Raw genomic sequence first — 14,202 nt, forward strand, 5'->3', positions numbered from 1 at the left:
ATTTCTATATTTCTTATTTGGGAGCACCTGTGTATACAAACGCTTGGTGTGATTCTCATTTAGCTCCAATACTACAATAGATGACAGCTTTTGCTTGGATTTCACATAGAAACGTGTGTGTGCCCTCCATGCTCTCCCCTCAGCGATGCCAGAAGGTGCAGTACAGTACAGTGGTGACCACAAGGTGCCGCCCAGTATTCCTGGAGACACACGCACACACATATATTAACACCAGGGTCCGGCACTCCTTAATACATACAATGCTGTGTTGTGTGCCTTCACAGAATCCAAAGTAATAATAGTCACAGGTGTGGCACTCCAAACAGTAAATCCATCACTGGACAGCGCATCTGTAGGTCGGGTGTGCAGTCCCGCCTCGCTTCAGTACGCCCCTTCACTGGGTGATAAAGGTAAGCTCCAGTTTTGTGTTTTTATGTCCTGATGAAAATGTGATTAAAACATTGAAACGTTCACCTACAGATGCGCTGTCCAGTGATGGATTTATTGTTTGGAGTGGCACACCTGTGACTATGTTATATATATATATATATATATATATCACACACACATATTACATAGGGACATACATACACACCCACAACTCTTACATAGGGAGATATGTACACACCCACACTTACATAGGGACATACATACACACCCACACTTACATAGGGACATACATACACACCAACACATACATAGGGGCATACATACATACACATCCACACATACATAGGGACATACATACATACGCAGCCACTTACATAGGGACATACATACATACACACCCACACTTACATAGGAACATACATACAGTACATACACACCAACACATACATAGGGACATACATACATACACACCCACAACTCTTACATAGGGAGATACGTACACACCCACACTTACATAGGGACATACATATATACACAGCCACACATACATAGGGACATACATACATACACAGCCACTTACATAGGGACATACATACATACATACATACATACCAACACTTACATAGGGACATACATACACACCCACACATACATAGGGACATACATACATACACACACACCCACACATACATAGGGACATACATACATACACACCCACACTTATATAAATTTTATCATAAGCCACACGCGATTCGCGTATCTCAGCTAGTAGCAGCACTCAGGCCCCGGATACCGGAGCAGCAGAGTGGGAGGCGGGCCCATCAGCCAGCAGCAGCAGCACTAGACCCCGGACACAGAAGCAGGAGGGGAAGGTGCAGAGCGGGAGGCGGGCCCATCAGCCAGCAGCAGCACTAGTCTGCCGGAGCAGGAGGGGGAGCAGCAGGCCCCGGAAAGAGGAGCAGCAGAGCGGGAGGCGGGCCCATCAGCCAGCAGCAGCAGCACTTAGTCCCTGGAAACAGGAGGAGCAGAAGGGGGAGGAGCAGAGCGGGAGGCGGTCAAATCAGCCAGCAGCAGCACAAGTCCCGGGAGCAGCGGAGCAGGAGGCGGGCCCATCACCAACCAGGATGAAGACGCTGCTCAGTGTTACTGACTTCTGAGTCCCAGAGCAGAGAGGCAAAGACGCTAGGGGGGGCGATCGCTCCAATCGCCCCCCTCTGGATCCGACACTGGTTTACTCGTGCAATAACACTGCCAAGTCAGACCCGGCAGTGCTAAGTTTCACTGCTAGTGGTGATAGGGATATGTGGGGACAGCTGATCTTCAGATTAGCTGTTTCCACACTGGAGCAATTGATGAACTGCTCTGGTGATTTTGTATGCACCGTTGCTAAACGCAGTGAGCTGGATATTTCATTATCGGGGGCCAGCCTGCTCCCAGTAATGAATAGGCTCCCACGTCCTGGTGAATTGTATTTTTTTTTTAAACTATAAAAACAAACATAGTTTAATGTTTCCACAAGTTTCCATTGAAGGTATGCAGTCATTATGTCTCTGATCATAATATCAACACCAGAAGGTCGACATTGATGATGTCAACGTGATTAAAATGTTGAGATTATTGTCAACACCTGCAAAGCGTCAACCTTGTCGTAATGTCGAGATTTTCACTAGGCTTAGGCTTAGTGTTACCATTAGTGTTAGGGAGAGAATTTTACACACAAATAAAACAGACATTGTCAACATTTTAACAATGTCGACATTCTCATGGCGACCCAATGAATGTCCACATAATCTACCACACCCTCACTCAAAACATTTTAGCATAAAGCTCTCTTTCCTATAGGGCAGCAGTTCATATAATTTATATTCGTCACTGCCATAAAGCACAGAAGTCATGAGTACCAAGCCAACCAAGGAACCGTGTCTGCATGGATTTCCTGCAGGTTTCCTCCCACAGTCCAAGAATACACTGATTAGTTAAGCTGCTGCTGACTAAAATAGACCACACTTGCCAGACTTTTTTTACCCCAACACTGAGATATCCTGGAGGTAAGGTCCAGGAGTAAACTGCAGAGGGCATGGTGATGCGATTCGCATCATCGTTCAACAACCATGGTAATGATGATGTAAGATCAAGTAGAGCCGTCTCCTTCTACACTGAAGAAGTTGGCTGGATGCTGGAGTCTGAGAGCAGAACACCAAATACATGTGTATCCTGGGCATCCCAAGAGAGTAGGCATGTATGTAATTAATCCTTGTTTGTTTGCGAGTCTGGCAGGGAGTTTAAACTGTAGACTCCACTGGGAGTCTCTGTAGAGTGTAACTATCTGGAGCTTCTGCCCAATAAGCAACACCATCTATAGAAGTCACTTCGCCAGGCCAGCTCTATATCTGAAGAGCTGGCCAAGCGGGTAACGTTTCATGCATACCGGCATTAAAAACTGTTGGTATGGATCGCAATCAAATTGCGATACATGACACATGCCACCCTGAAAGAGAATGAAGAGTAACAGTCCCATTCCTATATTAAAGCTGTAGTTGGTTAATCATATTATAATCTGACCCTTGTTCCAAACAGCAATATGGACGCTTACTGAACCTAGCTATTTAAGAAAAGTCTTGCCCAGTGCCATCTCACACTTATTTATAAGCAGCGTTTATTTCCAGTGTGGGGTGTAATACTACATCTGCACACGATTAGGTTAATTTAGAGCTAGATGTTAATATTTGCACCTAATTTGAAAATTTGAACTGCATGCTGCAGAAGTAATTTCGCCTAAAGGATGCACATTTATTATCACAACTTGGGGTCTAATACAGCGTGGGTACTATGCTTGTTTCCAGGGCTTTTAACTTGCACATAATTTCTCTGTGCATGCTAACAAGGTAAAAGACTACATGTGCAGGGCCCCCCGCAGACCCCGTGGCGTTGGGGGCTGCAGATTCCATGCCGGACCTCTAGCGTCTGTCAGGGCAGCACATAGTGCATAGTGTTACCTGGAAGTGCTGGGAATGCTGACACCCCCGGTAGAAGATGCAGAAAGTTGTATCTTCTCCCGTGAAACCCCTGACAACGAGCATGAGACTCCTGACAATGAGCATGGAACCTCTGATGACGAGCATGAGACCCCTGACAATGAGCATGAGAACCCTGCAAGGAGAATGAAACCCCTGACAACGAGCGTGAAACCCCTGCCAACGGGCATGGAACCCCTGACAATGAGGATGAAACCTCTAGCAACAAGCATGAAACCCCTGGCAACGAGCATGGATCCCCTGACAATGAGCAGGTCATTTAAAAGTAATTAGTAGCCTTATGTGGGGTATAAAATAATGTCAGGGGCAAAAATGTATGTGACATAATGTGAAATGGGCATTACAGTGTGTGGCATAATGTGTAATGGGCATTATGGCGTGTGGCATATTGTGTAATGGGCATTATGGTGTGTGGCATATTGTGTAATAGGAATTACGGTGTGTGGCATATTGTGTAATGGGCATTACTTTGTGTGGAATAATGTGTAATGGGCATTATGGTGTGTGGCATAATGTGTAATGGGCATTATGGTGTATGGAATAATGTGTAAGGGGCATTACGGTGTGTGGCATAACATGTAATGGGCAGTATGGTGTGTGGAATAATGTGTAATGGGCATTATGGTGTGTGGAATAATGTGTAAGGGGCATTATGAAGGAGGAAAAATGACAAATAATGTAAACTGACTATGGGGGGGTGGGGGCACATTTTTAACTGTTTGCACTGGGTGTCATATTGCCTAGAAATGGCCATGTATTAGTTTTAACAAAATGCCATGGGGACGCAGGAACTTTTTTGGCAGGGAGGAGCAAAATGTATAGTTACGCCACTGTACATGTGCAATTACAAAACGATAGGAAAAATAAAGGAGGGTACGATGGTCTGATGTAGGCCAGTACAGTAAGGCACTTATCTTATGGACTAAATCCTTTCCAATCCACCAGAAATTGTGATGAACCATTAAAGTGTCCAAAATTAGTTTGATCTGGTACTCTACTTGCTCTTCAACTAAAACCACTGTAGGTGGACTTACAACAGGAGGAGAAGCGGTTGATATGTTGAAGAGGAGTATTTTTCTAAGCCTGTAGTCAGTTTACAGAAGTCATCGAAATGCCAGCACAGGGAAATAGACAAACCATGGCACAGGAGTGAGAGGGGAAAGGTTATGTGTAGATCTGTGTGAGACATAAGAAGGGTATTTCCCAGCATTGGCCTCATGGACAGTTGGCTGTAAGTCCTTGTGTACCACATTTTATGGGGAGCGAGTGGGGCTAGTAAGGATGTATTCACATAACTGCCACTAAACATCAGCAGTGAGACACATCAGAACTCCTGCAGGTTCTCATCCCCTGGTACCAGGATTCATGCTGTGTATTATAAGCATAGGGTTCACCACTGCAAAACCTTTCATTCCTTTGTGCAGTTCCCTTGGGAAATCTAGGACTCCCATTAGGTTACAAAGTCCAGGTCAGGGAGTATACATTGCTGGGGACATAGCAGGTTCACATGCAACCAGGAAGATTGGGTTTTATATAATTCATTTAGAATGTTATGGTTATATGGTGGCTTTTGTAATGTACATGGCTCATGTTAATTTCTGTGATAGCAATTGATTCAACTGGGGGTGATCTTTATAACCCAAATCGTGTCAGTCATCTCAGTCATCAGTGGGAAACAACTGATGTGATCTGTAATATGAGTTAAGTTAACCATAAATGGAAAGGTCTGATTAACACCCTAGAGCAGAGATTCCTAAGCTCCTCCATTACAGTCCACATTTTAAAGATATCAATGCTTGAGCACAGGTGACTTAATTAGTAACTCAGTTAATTTGATTCAACCATCTGGACTCAAGAATGAATATCCTTAAAACTTGCACTGTAATGGTGGACTTTGGGAATGTCTGCCCTAGTGAATCTAGTCACTTTAAGCACTAACCTACAGAACTGTATTGCCAGCACCTAACCCAAAAAAACTGAACTGGAAACATTTGGGATATCATACGGCTAGTTATTTATATGTCTGGATTTAACGCTCTTCACTCCCTAGACTACCTTAGACTCATCTTCTCTTACCCATCACCATATTACTCCATAATCTCAAACTCTTTCATGTATCTTCCTGTGTTAAAAAAACAAATGTAAATGATAAATGTAGTCTGACAGTCATTTTTATGCTCCAAAATGACTATACGAAGAAGCAGTCATCTGTTACATCCAATTATGTCACCTTTTGCCTAGGACTATGTGGTCTTTCCACACATATGGGCCTGGGTCTGAGCACAAGCCAAAGACACACCTACTCAGGGTCGAACTGTCCATAGTGGTACAAGGGAAATCTCTGGTGGGTTTCACCCCCCTCCTCTAATGTCAGGTTCCATACCGTGCACTCTAATGATACATTGATAATCTAGTGGAGTTGTTCTCAACAGGTCGTGATTTCAGGATTTCTGTCTGTGCAAACAGGTGGAACAATTACTGACTCAGCAAAATAGATTAACTCACGTATGCATGAATAAAGAAATCCACAAAGCATGGCATGTTGGTATTACTTGAGTACTGGAATTGAGAGCCCCTGCTCTAAAGGGTCAGTTACGTGGTAGAGCAGGAATGGATATGGGTGCTTGGTTTTTGTCTATAGAAACTAGACCAAGATTCACCTTCTTAAGCTGGCCACACATCTAAAGATTGTCTGTCCAACCAGCCAACTAGTTGATTGGTTGGAATGAAATCTGGTAACATATGGGAGTAACTGATGATCAGCAATTTGCTCCTAAATGCCAGAAAACAGATGAAAATGGACGTCAGAGAAGTTTGTTAAATGTTTGATCTAAACAATTTTTTCAAACAACAGTTTTTGTCCATTTTCCGGTGTTTGGGAGCAAATTGCTGATTGTCATTTACTTTCATAGTTCTTACATAACCAGATTTTCATTCTAACCAATCAACTAATTGGATGGTTGGATGTAAGTTGGTCTAGTGTGTGGCCAGCTTTACCAATCAAAATGAGCACTTGCCTAATATTGTGTAGGTCCCTTTCGTACTGCCAAATATACAGTAGACACAGAAATAGATGCACACATTTGGCATAGGGGTTAAAGGGTCTTTCTGAAAAATAAAATGTAGCTACTTTTTTCTGTCAGTAAAATTATACCCCTTTTCCACCAAAATTCCTGGTCTGACCCGGAATTGGAACAGAGTTCCTATCCGGATCAGACCCGGAATTTAGCTGGCGCCGACTCAGGATATTCCCGAGTCGGCGCCGCTCACACCGGAGTCGGGTCTGCATAGACCCGGCTTTCCCGGCGTGAAAGTGGATGCTTGGAGATGACGTCATCCCCAAGCGCCACTGAAGCCGGACCAATCAGCCGGCTAGCAGCGCACTCCAGGTCATCGTGACCCGGAGTGCGCTGTTCTCACGGCAGGGTTTCACGGGCTAAGCCCGTGTTAAACCCTGCTATTTACCTGGGTTGGATTGCCGGGTCACTAGACCCGGCGATCCAACCCTCACCCCTTTTACACCAGGGAGCTGCCTGGGTTAACCCTTCAATAACCTGGGTTTTAGCTCCGGTGTAAAAGGGGTATTAGTGAGAGGTGGGAACAATGCTATACTGTTTATGAAAAAATGCAACCAAACTACACTCTATTTTCCATGCTGGGACTTGTAGTTCCACAGCCACTGTCTGGTCACAGGTTGCCTACATCTGATGTACAGTGCACTATATTTTGCTTTTGAGTAGAATGAGAAATGTATATTTTTGCTAAACTACTGTATATAGCAATAGAAGGGATTAAGGTGTTGCGAATGTGCTCGAACAAAAAAGTTTAAAGAAAATAAAAAAGCCCTTTGTGACTTTACAAGCAGCCTTCATTGAATTACGTACTATATTCATATAAATCCATTTATTCCAAGTGTTACCCATTAATTGTTTTGATAAACTGTTATTGGAGTCAATAATTGATTGCATCTGCTCAGCGCATTTCCTCTAAAGCAATAGAATCAGCACAATTGTATTTTGGAATTCAGCGATCTGCATTTTAATTTAGAGAAGTGGAATTATCTGAGTGATCACTCACTTATAGCGTAAATCTATAGGAGTCACTTAACAAAGCCTCATCGTGCAACACCTGCAAAAAGAAAGAAACAGTCATGAGGAATAGATACCATGTACATTTCATCTACTGTTTGCTCATATTGTTGCTATTGCAGATATCATCCTTTATTTATGGAGAACTAGACAGATTATAACACTGTGGTCAAGCTCAGGAGACCTTATTACAGTATATTTAAAGTCTAGGGGGTAAATTTACTAAGATGGGAGTTCTATTAAGAAGTGATGTTGCCCATAGCAACCAGATTCCAGGTATTATATTCTAGAAGGTGCTAGATAAATGAGAAGTAGAATCTGATTGGTTGCTATGGGCAACATCACTTCTTAAATAGAACTCCCATCTTAGTAAATTTACCCCTAGAAGTATAACAATGTTTTGCTACTTGGAATATAATTAATTACAAGTATAAAGAGAAATGATGTGCTGCTACCCATAACAACCAATCAGATATCAGCTTCTGTCAATTTAGTGTAGCTAGTGAAAGCCAATATCTGATTGGTAACAAAGATTTAAGGGGCCCATACATCAATCATCTATTGGGCCAATCCTCTGTTTTGCTGATGACTGGGACGGGTGATCGGCAAAATCCAACATGTTCTCGATTCATACCCAAAAATTATCAGAAATGGCGAGTCAGGATTTTCAATATGTAGTATTTTGGGGATCCACCGAGAAATTGCAGATCACAGGATCGGAATTGGGAATTCACCCGCTAGATGTGTGCACTGCATTATTCTAAGTTTTCTACTTGGGTGATGAAGAAAAAGGGATTGGGGGGGACTTCAATGTTATTAATACAGAAGCATTACAGAGAGATGTAGTTAAAATACCGACATGCGGCATCAAGGCTGAAGAAATGCCGCCGCTGGAATGTCAATCCCCGGCTAGAAGACCGGCGCCAGAATACCGTCAGGAGTTGACATCCCCACACCAGGAATTCCGACAGCCAGGATGCCGAATGAAAGTATAGCGGGGCTGGTTAGGACATAGCCATGGGGAGGAGGGTTAGGTTTAGCCATCACAGGGGGGTTAGGGTTAGACTAGGGGAGAGGGGAGGTTCGGGTTATGTACCCCCGGGGGTGTGTTAGGCACCACTGTGGGTGGGTTAGGTTTAGGCAGTAAGGGGGAAGATTAGGTTTAGGCACTATAGGGGAGGGTTAGGATAGGGTAGGGGGAGGGTTAGAGTTAGGATGTACAAACAGAGGGTTAGGGGGAGGGTAGGTATACTTATAATATAGAGGAATAGAATGCAGATCGGGCATAGAACAATTTTCCACTAATAGAATGATAGAATTAGGGGAGATATGTTGTTATGCCTCATATTATACATTTGGTACCTACAGTACATGCACTATGGGGTGGTCTATATTGCACTAAGCAAAACATCATGTCATACTAGTCTGTTGGTTGGCTGTTTTAAAAATGTGTACACTCTACCATAGACATCAACAGCCCAACTTTTGGCTGAATAGTCTGCCTTTACCATGGGCAAGAGACAGAGACAGATCTCAGGGGCCCCCTATCTATGACTTACAGCAGTAGTGCACTGCGAGCTGTAGAAATTTAAAAGAGGGAGGATGGAGTCCAAGCAGGCAGCCGGGTTGCCATGGATGGTGAAACTGTAAGGAACCATCAATGGTAGAAAACCATATAATAGTGGACCAGTGATGATTTCTCCCACTGATGGTCTTCTCTGCTATTTTATTCACTGACTTGCGGGCCAATCAGAAGTGGTGGCATGGCTTCGTGGGTCGCACTGGGGGTGGAGCTACTTTATTTTATATCCTGACACCAAGTATTAGTAAAAAAAAAATCGGGGCACCTCTATTCCATCGATAGTGGAGAACCATTGTATCTCCACCATCAATGGTGAAACCATCTAAAATCGGATGTTAACCATCGATGGTTTGCCAGCATTGATGACAAACCCTAGTCCACTCTACCCAGGAGCCATATCCAGATGATGCACCTCCCAAAAGAAGACACTGCTTTGGTTTTGTTTGTTTTTTCAGTGTAGAGTATGGGTCTCTTAGATACGGATGTGGGGACTTCAGGTGGGGGAAGAGATGGGATTGCAGTCTTCCTCTAGAGGCTGCAAAACTGTTAAGAGCCGTTGTGACAGCTCATATCTGCTGCAGGTTCCAGCCAGAGCTGAGAGGGTTAACAGGTAAAGACAGCCACAGTGAGGTTTGGTCCAGGCTGATTGCTCCCAGCTGGGAAGCCTCTGTAAGCATGCAGCACTCAGCTGCTCATAGTGGTAATTACAAGAGGCTAGTCTCATTTGCTCATACAGGATTGGCTCTGACTTCTGTTATAGAGCAGCCAGCCCATTCCTGCCTTTCCAGAGATAGTTTATTGTGTCGTGCTATCTGGTCCCTGTATCTGCTGTTTGTTATTCCTGGTTCCTGTCCTGGCTCTGCTTTGTGTTACCTGTACCTGTTGCAAGTATACATGGAACAATCATTGTGCTGCAAATTCACTCTGCAAGCCATTCGTGTTGTGTACTGTTGCTATTCCATCCTGCAATATATGTACATATCTCTTGGTGCTATTCTACTCTGCATTATATGTTATGCTGCAATTCCATACTGCCTACTGCATGTGTATCTGAGTTTATTGCTATACCACCTTGTAATATATCTTTTGTTTGTGATTGCCACTATTTTATGTAGTTGTGTTTATATCCAAACGTATTCTGTTATTGTCCGCAGTGCATGCTGCTCTGTGGTAATTACCCTGCGATATTATTACTTAGTATTGATGACATTCACGCTACCTGTTTATTAGTGTGCATTCTATCTTGTTTGTATCCATGGCTGCAGGCTGCTCCATGGTTATTACCTTTGTACTTCTACTGCAGTTTTACCTTGAAAACTTCTATTATATGTTTAAGCCCCTACTGTCCGGAGACCTGGCGGCATCCTAAGTACCGTTAAGTGTGTCATACTCTATGGTAACAACAGGTGGTTGTTATAGGCAGAAGTCTTCCTTAGAGCGACTCTAGGGAATTTATACAAATACAGGGGAGATTCATTACACACACATTCAATTTCTGACAACTTTCTGGTTAAGATATTGCTTAGATGCCAAACTACACTGATGCGATACAGATGGGATAGTAATTGCCAGAGTGAGATCATAACACCTCTCTGGTGACTCTCTTTTTAATCTTTTTATTTTAAATACACTACATACAAACAATATAATTTTGTCCAAAAAAGATATCAGAATATGGGTATCAAAAATAGGGAATATAGCACAATAACAGAAGTGTCACAATCCGTTTCTCCATATTATTACAAATAATGTCATTTTATTTTATTTACTAATCTTCAAAAATACCATATATATAAAACAATATATCAAATACAACTGTAATATTAAATACAACTTTAAGAGAGGAGAAAGGGAAGGTAAAAGGGGGAGAGAAAGAAGAATAAAAAAAGGAAAAGCAGGAGAAAGATGGTGTGTTGCTGCTGATATCCACTGTGACATAAAGATCAATCTTAATGGGGAGCTCCTGGCAGTGAGGAGTTGTGATAGGTGAACCAAGGACTCCAGACCTGTTGGTATGTAGGTACTGTGTTGTTGAGCAGGGAAGTAATATATTCCATAGAAGAAATATACCATAGCCTTTCAATTAAAGCTGTTTTGTTATGAGGGTGAGGAGATTTCCAATGTTTGGCTATCAAAAGTTTAGAGGCATTGCATATAGCCAAAGCAATTTATTTACAGGCTTTGATGTCGAACTCAGAGGCTCTTGGAGCAGTATTACAAGCGGATCCATGGGTACAACAAGGGAGATAATTTCTGACATTAAGGTTACCATCATAGTCCAAAACTGATGGATCACGGGCAATCCCACCAAATGTGGAGAAAAGAACCTTCCATACCGCAATTACGCCAACATCTATCAGAAGAGTTTGGGTACATGTGATGTAGTTTGTTGGAGGTTAAGTACCAGCAGGTGTAGACTTTGAAGGACGTTTCCCTGGTGCTTGCACTAATAAAGGCTTTTGAGATTTGCAGTCGTATACGGGCCCATCCCTCCTCATCTAATTGTAGCCCAACATCGCATTCCCAAGGTAATTTCAACAGAGAGATCATACCTTTACGCCACACCGAATATAGACATTGGCGTTCAAACTGGGTGGGTTGACGAAGAGTTCTAGATTGACATTGAGTCCGTATAAAATGGGTAATCTGGAGATAAGGGTAGTGAAGGTTGGGAGGGAGGTGATATCTTCCTTGAAGATCTGTAAAGTTGGGGGGAGCGAACTCTCCAGAAAGATGCAAAAAAAGTGTTATACCCGATGAGAGCCATGGTGCAGCCCAGTTTGTCGAGAAACCTGGAGGAAATAGAGGATGTTTCCATATAGGAGTTAAAGGAGATGGAAATGATGTGAGTGAAGAACGACGATTAATTGTATCCCATGTCGCCAGAGTAAATTGGATGGAAGGGTGAGAGTAGGCTGAGGCTGGTCTGTGAATCCGTGGAAGCCAGGAAAGAAAGGCTACGCCTAAATCCGGGGAGGATGCGTTTTCTATATCAACCCATTTTTTTGTGCCTGGGAAAGAGTGCCAGGAAATGATATGGCTCAATTGGGTGGCGTAATAATAATTCTGTATTAGTGGAAGACCTAAACCACCATTTCCCGGTGGTTTGGACAAAGATAAACGGCTAAAATCTTGTTTTTTTACCTTGGTGACTCTCTTTTTAATACGTGTATTGTTGCTGTACTTGTTGCTTGCAATGCGACAATGCAGGGTGTCACTTAGAGCAGAGATAAGTGACAAAACATCTCACCCTCCATAATTACATATCTGCATTTGTGATTATTTCTCCATACCTGAATTATTGCCACATATCTCCCAATATTGGTCTGCCACAAATCGGAATAAGCAGTCATCAGCATACACACACAAGAAGGGGGTGTGGTCATTCAGTGTTGCAGCATTCCATATCCTCTGAAGTTGTGCCTAGTGCTTTAGAAGTGTTCCCCTCTACTGAAAATCCTAAGTGTGGTCCAGTGCATACCTATGGTCAATTGGCCTTCTGCACTGATTTATATCACTGGACACTTTAGGAGCACGACTTTCAGTTTGCCAAGTGATGTTAACTCCACCAGCTTCAAACAGTCACACTGTATTCCAGTTCATTTGTGCAACCTGAGGCCAAAAATTGCAAGAGCATCCAGTTCCCCAAACTCCTCTCCTCCATCACCTTGACAGTGCTGACTTACTTGATATAGCCAGTAGTCTCAGCCACTTTCCTCACAGTGCATTCAGAAAAGCCACAAGTAACATTGACTTGAACTTCCTCCTATATTTACTGTTTGAGGAACTCAATGACTGACAACAGGACCAGTGTGGTTGCTTCATTTGCAACTAATCCAGCAGTGCGTTACCTGACATGGTCACAACAATGCGATCTTCCAGCAGCCGCCAATGGCAGAGGGACCTCCTGGATCGTCTGCATCCCTGTACCCTCCCCCAGTGTCTGCCATGCTGCCGATCACTGTTGATCGGACAACCCGGCAGGACCCCCCCGCCCAATGGTTGCAGAGAGGAGCAGCCATTGGGGAAATGTAAATGAACTAGACCTCAGCCCCCTAGTGTATACGAGGAGGCTGCTCAAAGGAGAAGCCACCGGGGATATGTAAAGTTGTGATGTCCCAATGATTTATATTCCGATATATCGTTGGTTGATATTAAAAAACAAAAAATGTATATTGTTATGCATTTCAAAGAATTTTTTTTTTTTTTCCATAAAATCGTGTTGGATAACTTATAAATAGACGTTCTTGACCTAATTCAGTCATAAAAAAACCCGACAATCTCTGAATGGTTTTTGTAAAAAATATTAGCCAGCTAAGTCAGTGGTGTCACTAGGAGGGTGCGGTACGCACTGGGAGACACCAAAATAGGAGAGCTGCAGTTGCTGACTTGCGTATGCGCTAAGGATGGACAATCGCAGGGTCTGTATCAATATTTTGTATAGATCTGTTGCAACAGTGTATCCATATGCACCAGTAATCAACAGAAACATCAATATTTTGGAACTACAGTAGCTGGGATATCCGGGGTTGCCCGGGTTGAAGACTGGACCCTGAAGTACACCTAAAGTCTTATTTGTTTACACTGTCCTCGCCTCTAACCCCATTCCATTGATCCTGAAAAGGACCCCACTATATATGCAAACAGTGGCATAATTACCATGCAAGGGGTGCGGCTGCTATGGTGCCTGAGTTGCCTCTGTGGCCAGCCGCTCTCCCTGCCCCCAGTCATGACACAAGGTGGGCCGGTCCATTCAGGGCCGTAGGGAGGGGCCCGTGTGTCAGCAGTGTTGATTTGGTGCCAGCCCACCAGCTGATTACAGCTGGCGCACTGGCAAGGAGTCATGGAGAGACAGCGCCACCAGTCGCGAGGCAATCAGAGCTGGCCAATTAGCAGTGGCGGTTGCTGCTTGGCTGCTGGTACCTGAGCTCAGATTGGCTCGCAACCAGCGCCAGATTCAAATTGCGCCTGCGTGGTCTGTTCATGTCTGCCGCTGCCACATATGCGCACAGGAGACTAGCATCTTCAAAAGAATGGCATTCGCTAGTATGCTGCTATATTAATGGTTTGTTTCAAGGCTCGATTGGCATCAAAACAGTGGCATCGC

The sequence above is a fragment of the Taudactylus pleione genome, unplaced genomic scaffold (genome assembly GCF_031769625.1).
Source record: "Taudactylus pleione unplaced genomic scaffold, aTauple2 ptg000113l, whole genome shotgun sequence".
NCBI lineage: Eukaryota > Metazoa > Chordata > Amphibia > Anura > Myobatrachidae > Taudactylus > Taudactylus pleione.